This window comes from Frankliniella occidentalis, unplaced genomic scaffold (genome assembly GCF_000697945.3).
Source record: "Frankliniella occidentalis isolate FOCC.00 unplaced genomic scaffold, Focc_3.1 Scaffold941, whole genome shotgun sequence".
NCBI classification, from domain to species: domain Eukaryota; kingdom Metazoa; phylum Arthropoda; class Insecta; order Thysanoptera; family Thripidae; genus Frankliniella; species Frankliniella occidentalis.
This window is the reverse complement of record NW_026268047.1, coordinates 4,246-10,928: the sequence shown is the minus strand read 5'-3', so window position 1 is coordinate 10,928 and position 6,683 is coordinate 4,246. Positions and strand designations below refer to the sequence as shown.

Genomic DNA, 6,683 nt, shown 5'->3' with positions numbered 1-6,683 from the left:
GGGGGGGTGAGACCGATGTGTGTCGCGGTGAGAGGGAGGGGAACTCTGCGCGAGGCGAGGACGTGGCTATGAAGCCATCTGCATCACATTCCAACGGGATAGATTTTCCCCGCTCCTCCATATTATTGTCCGCGTTAGTGTGCCAACAGGGTATGTGCGTGGGAGACGAGGGGAGGGGGCATGTGTCTCTGTAGAGGTCCTAAGCCCCCCTCCCTTTCCCCCTCGGTCCAACATTACGCAGCCGCGTGATGTCAGTGAGGCGAGGGGGGCTCCTCTTGCGCAATTCTTTTCGACAACATTTGCCGGCGCATGCAGAACAGACCGACATCTTCCGCTTGTCCTGGCTCTTGTTGGCGAGCAAGGGGTGCACCGGGTGCCGCCCGTCTGCCGCCGGCGCTTCGTAAAACGTCTGGTCGCGCACCGCGCAGGTCATGTCAGCCGAGGTGTCACCGCCCCTAACCGCACCACCTCCTCAGCCCCGGCTGACCTCAATGTTGGTGCGCGGAAGCACCGTTTGCTGCATCATGTGTGCCATGTTACTCGCCGCCTGTAGCTCGAGGTGGGGAGGGGAGGGCGAGGGCGGTGTTAGCGCGTAAGGTACGCGAGTGCGTGAGTGTGCGAATTTGTTGGTAAATGTGTGTGTGTTTTGTGAGTCGGTTGCTGCCAAGGAGAAAATGTTCGAGGACTCTAGTGGCTGATTCTGTTGAAATAGTTTGGGCGTCTATTTTTCGCGGGCAGCGGCGGCGGCAGCACTGGTAGTGGTGGTGTGGGGAGGGGGAGGCTGCAGATGATGGTCTTTCGCGAAACAAGTTGCTGCACTGTCTGCAGTCTGCGTGCGCGCCGCGCATTCGATGTTTTTCTCGTCCGCGCGCGGGTGACCGTGGGGGAGGATGACGGGGGCCTGCGGCGCGGAGGACACGAGGGGGGCGAGGGGCTAGGCGAGCTCGGGCTGGCGCCTTGCCCTGCGGCGTGTGGGGCGGTGGCGCTCAAGAGGAGGTGAATAGGCGCGCAGGTCAACAAGAAAATGGGACATGCCGAATACTTTTCGAGTTGGTGGTGGCGATATCGACACTCCTGCTGCGCACGCCGTGCGTCTTCTAGTCCACGATGTTCAACGGGTGGCCTTAGGATGGCCTGCCAAGTATACTTGCCGCCACTGAGCCCTGCTCACTGTGCAGACACCACGAACAGCACTCAGCACTTGGTGTAGATGCTCCTCTCGGTACACCGCCGGCGCTCTGGGGTTGTCCGTGCGTGCGTATGCCCGCCCTGCCCCCGGGTCCCGTCCTACCCGCCCCGGCCGGCCCGAGCGGAGCGGCTGGCCTGCAGGCCAAAAATGGCCCGTCAGGCGGTGACGTCACGGTGTCTGGTCGTGGCATCGGCGGCGGCAGGGGTAGGCGCCCCGCGCTAACGCCCTCCTCCTAGCGGCGCAGCGGCGCCCACCGCGGCGGGACCCCGGCCAGGACCGGCGCGGCCATCAAGTGTCCTTTTGGTGGATAGGGAAAGGGATGACATTTCGCGTGTCATGTACGAGGCTTTTGTGCTCGATCCTTTCGGGAGAGTATCTATCGAGTAACTATCGATTCTTAAAACTCGTTTAATCGCCGCCAGATCACCCCTCCTCCTATTGGCTCTTTGAGCCGCTCATCTGGACCAGACGAAAATACCTTGATTCCAATAGCGTCCTCGATGTCAGTGAGAGTGAGAAATGAATGAAGAGTTAGGGGTCCACCCATGTCGCGGGGCGCTGCGGGGCGCGGCTAGTGGGAGTGGGGCGCAAGGGGACGCGGCCGCAGGGCTCGGGACCTCGGGCCTGGCCCAGATGCTGAACCCTTTAATCTTGTGTTTACACTCGCGGCAGGACGCCGTCGGCGGCGGCCTCTTGTCCGCGGGGGGCGGAAGGGGGATCCTCGAGGCCACCGCCGACGCTGCGCTCGTGCTGCTCCTAAACGCTGACCCTGGTGACGGGGGGTGGTCTCGCGGAGGGATTAGGACGATGAGACGACGGGTGTTGGGCGAGGACAGGGAGCGGGTGGCGGGTTCTCCGCGGGGGTCTCTGCTGCCGCGAGCGGGGTGGTTCGTCCCGCTGGTCCCGCCCGTCCGTCCGCGGGCTCCGCGGGTTCCGCGGGCTCGTGCCGGGTGCAGCACGTCTATTGTTGGTGCGAGCGACTGAGTAAACAAACAGCTGCCGAAGCTTTAGCGGTGCCAGCGGCGGGGCCGGGGCCGGGGTGCGTCGGCGGCGTCCCTCTGAGCCACGCCGGCCCCGCTGGGCCCTGGGCGAGATGGGCATACGACAGGAGTTCATCGATACTGCTGGGCAGGGCCGAGCAGCAGAGGGTTCGATGACGGGGCGCCGAGGGGCCCGGGGCACGGGGACCGCCCGAGGCAGCCACACCGTGACCCTGCGAGACCCCCTGATTACAATTATAGACGAAGCTGTGGCGCCGTGGCGAGCAGGCGGACCACGGGGCTGTCGCACATGGGCCAGGCCCAATGGCCAGGCCAGTTGTCGAGCGCGCTCTACGCTGCCAAGGTGCTCTGTTCTTCTGCTCGTGATGTCCTCCTGCTGCCCCTTCGCCTCCTGCTGATGGTGGATCGCGCTCGCGCGGGCGCGCTGCTACTGGGCCGTGTGTCGCCGCTGGTGTCGCCGTCATGGGGCTTCTCCTCTCTGTGCTCATCGTATGCGTGGGCGTGTTCGAGGCGCTGGACTGTTACTACCACTTTCGTGCTGGGCTGCTGCCGGCTGCACGGCCTGCTGCGCACGGCGCGCCCGCCTCCGGATGGCGGCAGCATCTGACGAACTTGAACGAGCGCTGGCGGAGACGGCCGAGCGCCGCCTTGACCTGCGGCGGCCCCGGCGGCCCCGGCGGCCCCGGCGGGGGTGGTGGGGGGCCCGAGCCGAGTGCCACCCCTCTCGGCGACGCGTTGAGCAAGAACGCCGCCTCCCAGCTCCAAGAGGGCCCAGGCCGCACCCCCTCCCCGCCGCGCCCCACCGACCAACTGAACGGTGCGGGACCGCCGCCCCGCTGGTTAAACAACCATGCTGAAGAAGACACCCTTGGCAATGGTCGGGGGGAGGCTTCCCCAACCGAAGAATCGCCGCGGGTGCCAGAAATAGACGCACCGACGATCGTCGGCGACGCTGGCGATGATTCGGCGCGGGCCCGGCCCGCAATTAGGACCGGGGACCAGAACTCCAAGCGGAGGCTCTCGTCGTCGCTGGACAGGCCCGTCACCATCACCAGCGGTGATGGGGGTGACGTCGCCCTCCTTGACCCTCTCGCGGACGAGCCCCGCCGGCTGTCCGAGTCGTTCCCGGAGCTCGAGGACTTGCCCCCGCCGCCGAAGCAGCTGCTCAGGGTGGAGGTGGACGAGCCACGGAGACTGTCTGAGATCGACGCGGACGTGCCTTCACCCCTCCCCGACCCGGACGCCGATCTGCCTCGGCGTCTGTCCCAGCCCGGGGAAGCGCCTCTTCTCCCTCCAGCAGGGCCTACTCCGGCGCACACGGCATCACCGCTTCCAGCTCCTGCCCCAGCATCTGCTCGACCTCCCGTCCCACACCCGCCGTCCCGCAGGCCGAGGACGAGCTCCGGTCGCACGCTCTCGCCGGCGGACGATGAGGACCGTCTTCGACGCATCTCCGACTTCACCGACTCGGAGCCGTCGTCTCCCACCAGGAAGGGCAGCAACGTCGACATCAGCTGGCCCATTTTCCACCCGGCGCACGCGCACCCGGCGCACAAGTCAACCCTCTATCGTCTCGAAGACGTCATGTCCGTGGACGTGGAGGACGATGTGTTCCTGCCCAACCCACCAAAGAACCCTCCTGGAGGCAACATTATTCCCGTCCACCACAACCTGCTGGAGGAGTCGCAGAGGATGGCGCAAGCGGAACCAAAAGCGACGGAGGGCAGAAATATCAACCAACAAAAATCTGAACAGAGCAAAGAATCCACTGCGCCCAATAGCGAACAGTATAAAGAGTTGACCGACTTCCTGAAATTCCTCGACGATCACATACAGGAGGACGACTGTATGAATCTGTGGCAATCAATCCAGCATTCGGATTGCAGAAAGCCCCAGATCGACAGTCGGGAGCCACCGGCGATCGAAAATCCTTCCAAACAGTATCTCGAACTTCAGGAATTCCTCAAGCTCAACTACGGTGCCGGTGAAGGGCCAGCGGGGCCTGTTCAGGGTGAAGGCCCTGGCGAGCCCCTCGACGAGTCGGACGCCGCCGACATACAGAAGCTCGTGGCGCCGGTGCTCAAGTCGGCGCCGACGGACAGAGAGTACATGGACCTGCTCAACTTCTGGTTCCTCTTGAGGGCGCAGGAGGAAAGCCCCGACGAGCCACTGCTCGAGGAGTACTTCACGTTGAAGAGACAAGACGAGTTCAAGGTGGTCGACGATCCTTCAGCGGCTCCCGTCCCAGCCAATAAATTCCAAGAGTACGAGGACCTTCAGCGCCTGCTCCGCGCGCTTCCGCCTCCCCCGGGCCCCGCGACCGACCCGCATGCGGCCGCTCCGGCACCGGAGCGGTCCGGGGCCGCGGCCCGCCCCAGCCTCCTGCGGCCGCCGGGGGACGACGAGCCGTCCTCAGAGTGCGCCGACCTGCCCCCCAAGTCCCCGCTGCACACCGAGCTGGTGACCGTCTCCGAGGAGCCCCAGCACCTGCAGAGGCCGGCGCGGTCCCACTCGTTCGAGGAGGCCCCCCTGAGCGACCTCACCGAGAACCTCATCAAGGCGGCGCTCGAGGCCTCGGCCGGGCGTGACGACGAGGGGGAGGACGCCGAGGTGGCCGCCATCACGGGCCGTTCCGAGCAGGGCCTCGAGCAGGACCCCGTCAAGGACCCCCGGGGGGAGGCCGGCGCCAACGGCCACGGCCCCGCGCAGAGACCTGAACACGCTTCGGTCGCACCCGCAGAGGCAAAGTCCGGGGACACGGCGGCCCCGGGTACCTCCGGCACCTCCCAGCCGGTACATCACGCATCGTCCTCGTCGCAATCCGACCAGCAGCCTGAGGCCTTTTGGGTAAGGATCAGTTGCATGGATCACCGAGCAAGGACATCCAAGGGACAGCATGATCCTGTGCCTGGCCTGCTGCCTCGCGGACTCTACGTAGATGCCGTCTCGTAGTGCAAACGTAAGATTCCATTGCATGCGCTCCTGAAACCTTCAGTTAGTTTGTACTCTCAAAAGGAATCAGTTTATAGTGGTTGTTTTTCCACATAAGCTAATTGTTTGATCTCTCTAGCTATGTAAGTCTACTGCATGCACTTCCTAAATTGACACTAGTTGTATATTTTGTAGTCAATTATTGCTTTCCATTATTAGCTTGTTTCGACCAACTTCTTCTTTCTCTGCGCTTGGACGAGTAGCCTTTCAACCGCGTCTACATACTCACAGTTATACTTTGAGATCGATGTCCAATAAACCATACAGTGAACAATCCACATTGTGCTCGTTATGTACTGTCCACCCATCACACCGCCCTTATACACACAGTACTCCTGGCTCCTGCACAACAAGTACACACCCACCATGCCAACATGAAAGCCTTCACAATGTGGCCACTTTTCCACTCCCTTTTCACGATGCGAAAAACAGAAAATGAAAACCTTTAGAACGTCTGCCGTCCGTCCACACATGAAGCGTGCGCTATTATTGTAGTCAGCAGCCAAATTGATAAACAGCGTCTGCAGAAGCTGCTCCGCTGTTGCCAGGGGTGTTCTAGTGGGGCTCGCTGAGGCGGGGCGGGGCGGGAAGGGGGGGCCGGCGGGAACCAGAGAGCCCAGAGGGTCGGGGGGAGGCGGGAGCGAGAGGCCGTGGTCGTAAAGCTAGACAACTTACAGCAGCTTTGTTAGTAGCGGACGCGCCTTTTAGTGGGGGGAGGGAGAAAGGGGCGTGTTTTTTTGAATTGCGGTACAGATTTCTCGAGCATCTGATGATAAAATAGATGGAGACGTGTACTGCTTGTGTGCAGCGTCAGACATCGATTCGAAAAAATCGTGGAAATTCTGCGTAGGGGTGGAGGTGAGTGTTGCCAGGGGCCACAATGTTGTGGAACGGTGCCATTGTCTGTCGGCTGGGCACGCCCGCCTGCCCCGCCCCCTTTACCATCACGCCGACGCGATCGCAGAGTTCAACAGACGGGACGAAATTGTGGCGGGGTTAACGGAACATTAATCAACCGCACCTCTAACGTTATAATTGTATTAAAAACACAATCAAAGATGGGAAAGGCATAGACTGATTTTGTACTATGTCGTTTTCATTTACGCTTTGCCTTTTTCTGGGTGGTTTTGTTTGATCTTTTTCTGTTGGTTGTTTTTTTTCTTGCCTTGCGGCTCAAAACGGGGTCCCCCAAAAAGTGGTTGCCGTCGTGCGTGCGTCTGTCTAGCGGACGCATTGATGGGGCTCGTGTCAGTCATGAGACATCGCCCCCCGCGGCGCATGGGCGCGATCGCCTGCCGACATCTTGAGGGTGCCCGGCGCCTCGCTCCGCTACGGCACCGCGATGGCTGGCGCCGCTGACGCGGTCCTGGCGCCGGCCTGGCCTGGGGGCGCGCAGGTGCGGTGGCACCGCCTCTCTCTGCTGGTCGTTGCCCTCTACGATGCTGCTGCACCCCCACGTGTGCACCACCGCGCGCCAGCTGAAACAGAAAATAAAAATAATA

The 6,683-nt window shown here is 62.2% G+C and overlaps 1 protein-coding gene across 1 annotated transcript in view; it reads left to right on the top strand.

The window, feature by feature from the left end:
• LOC113218218 (prickle planar cell polarity protein 3) overlaps positions 1-6,683 on the top strand; it is a gene marked incomplete at its 3' end in the record, with an annotated part of 16,261 nt that overhangs the window by 7,867 nt on the left and 1,711 nt on the right.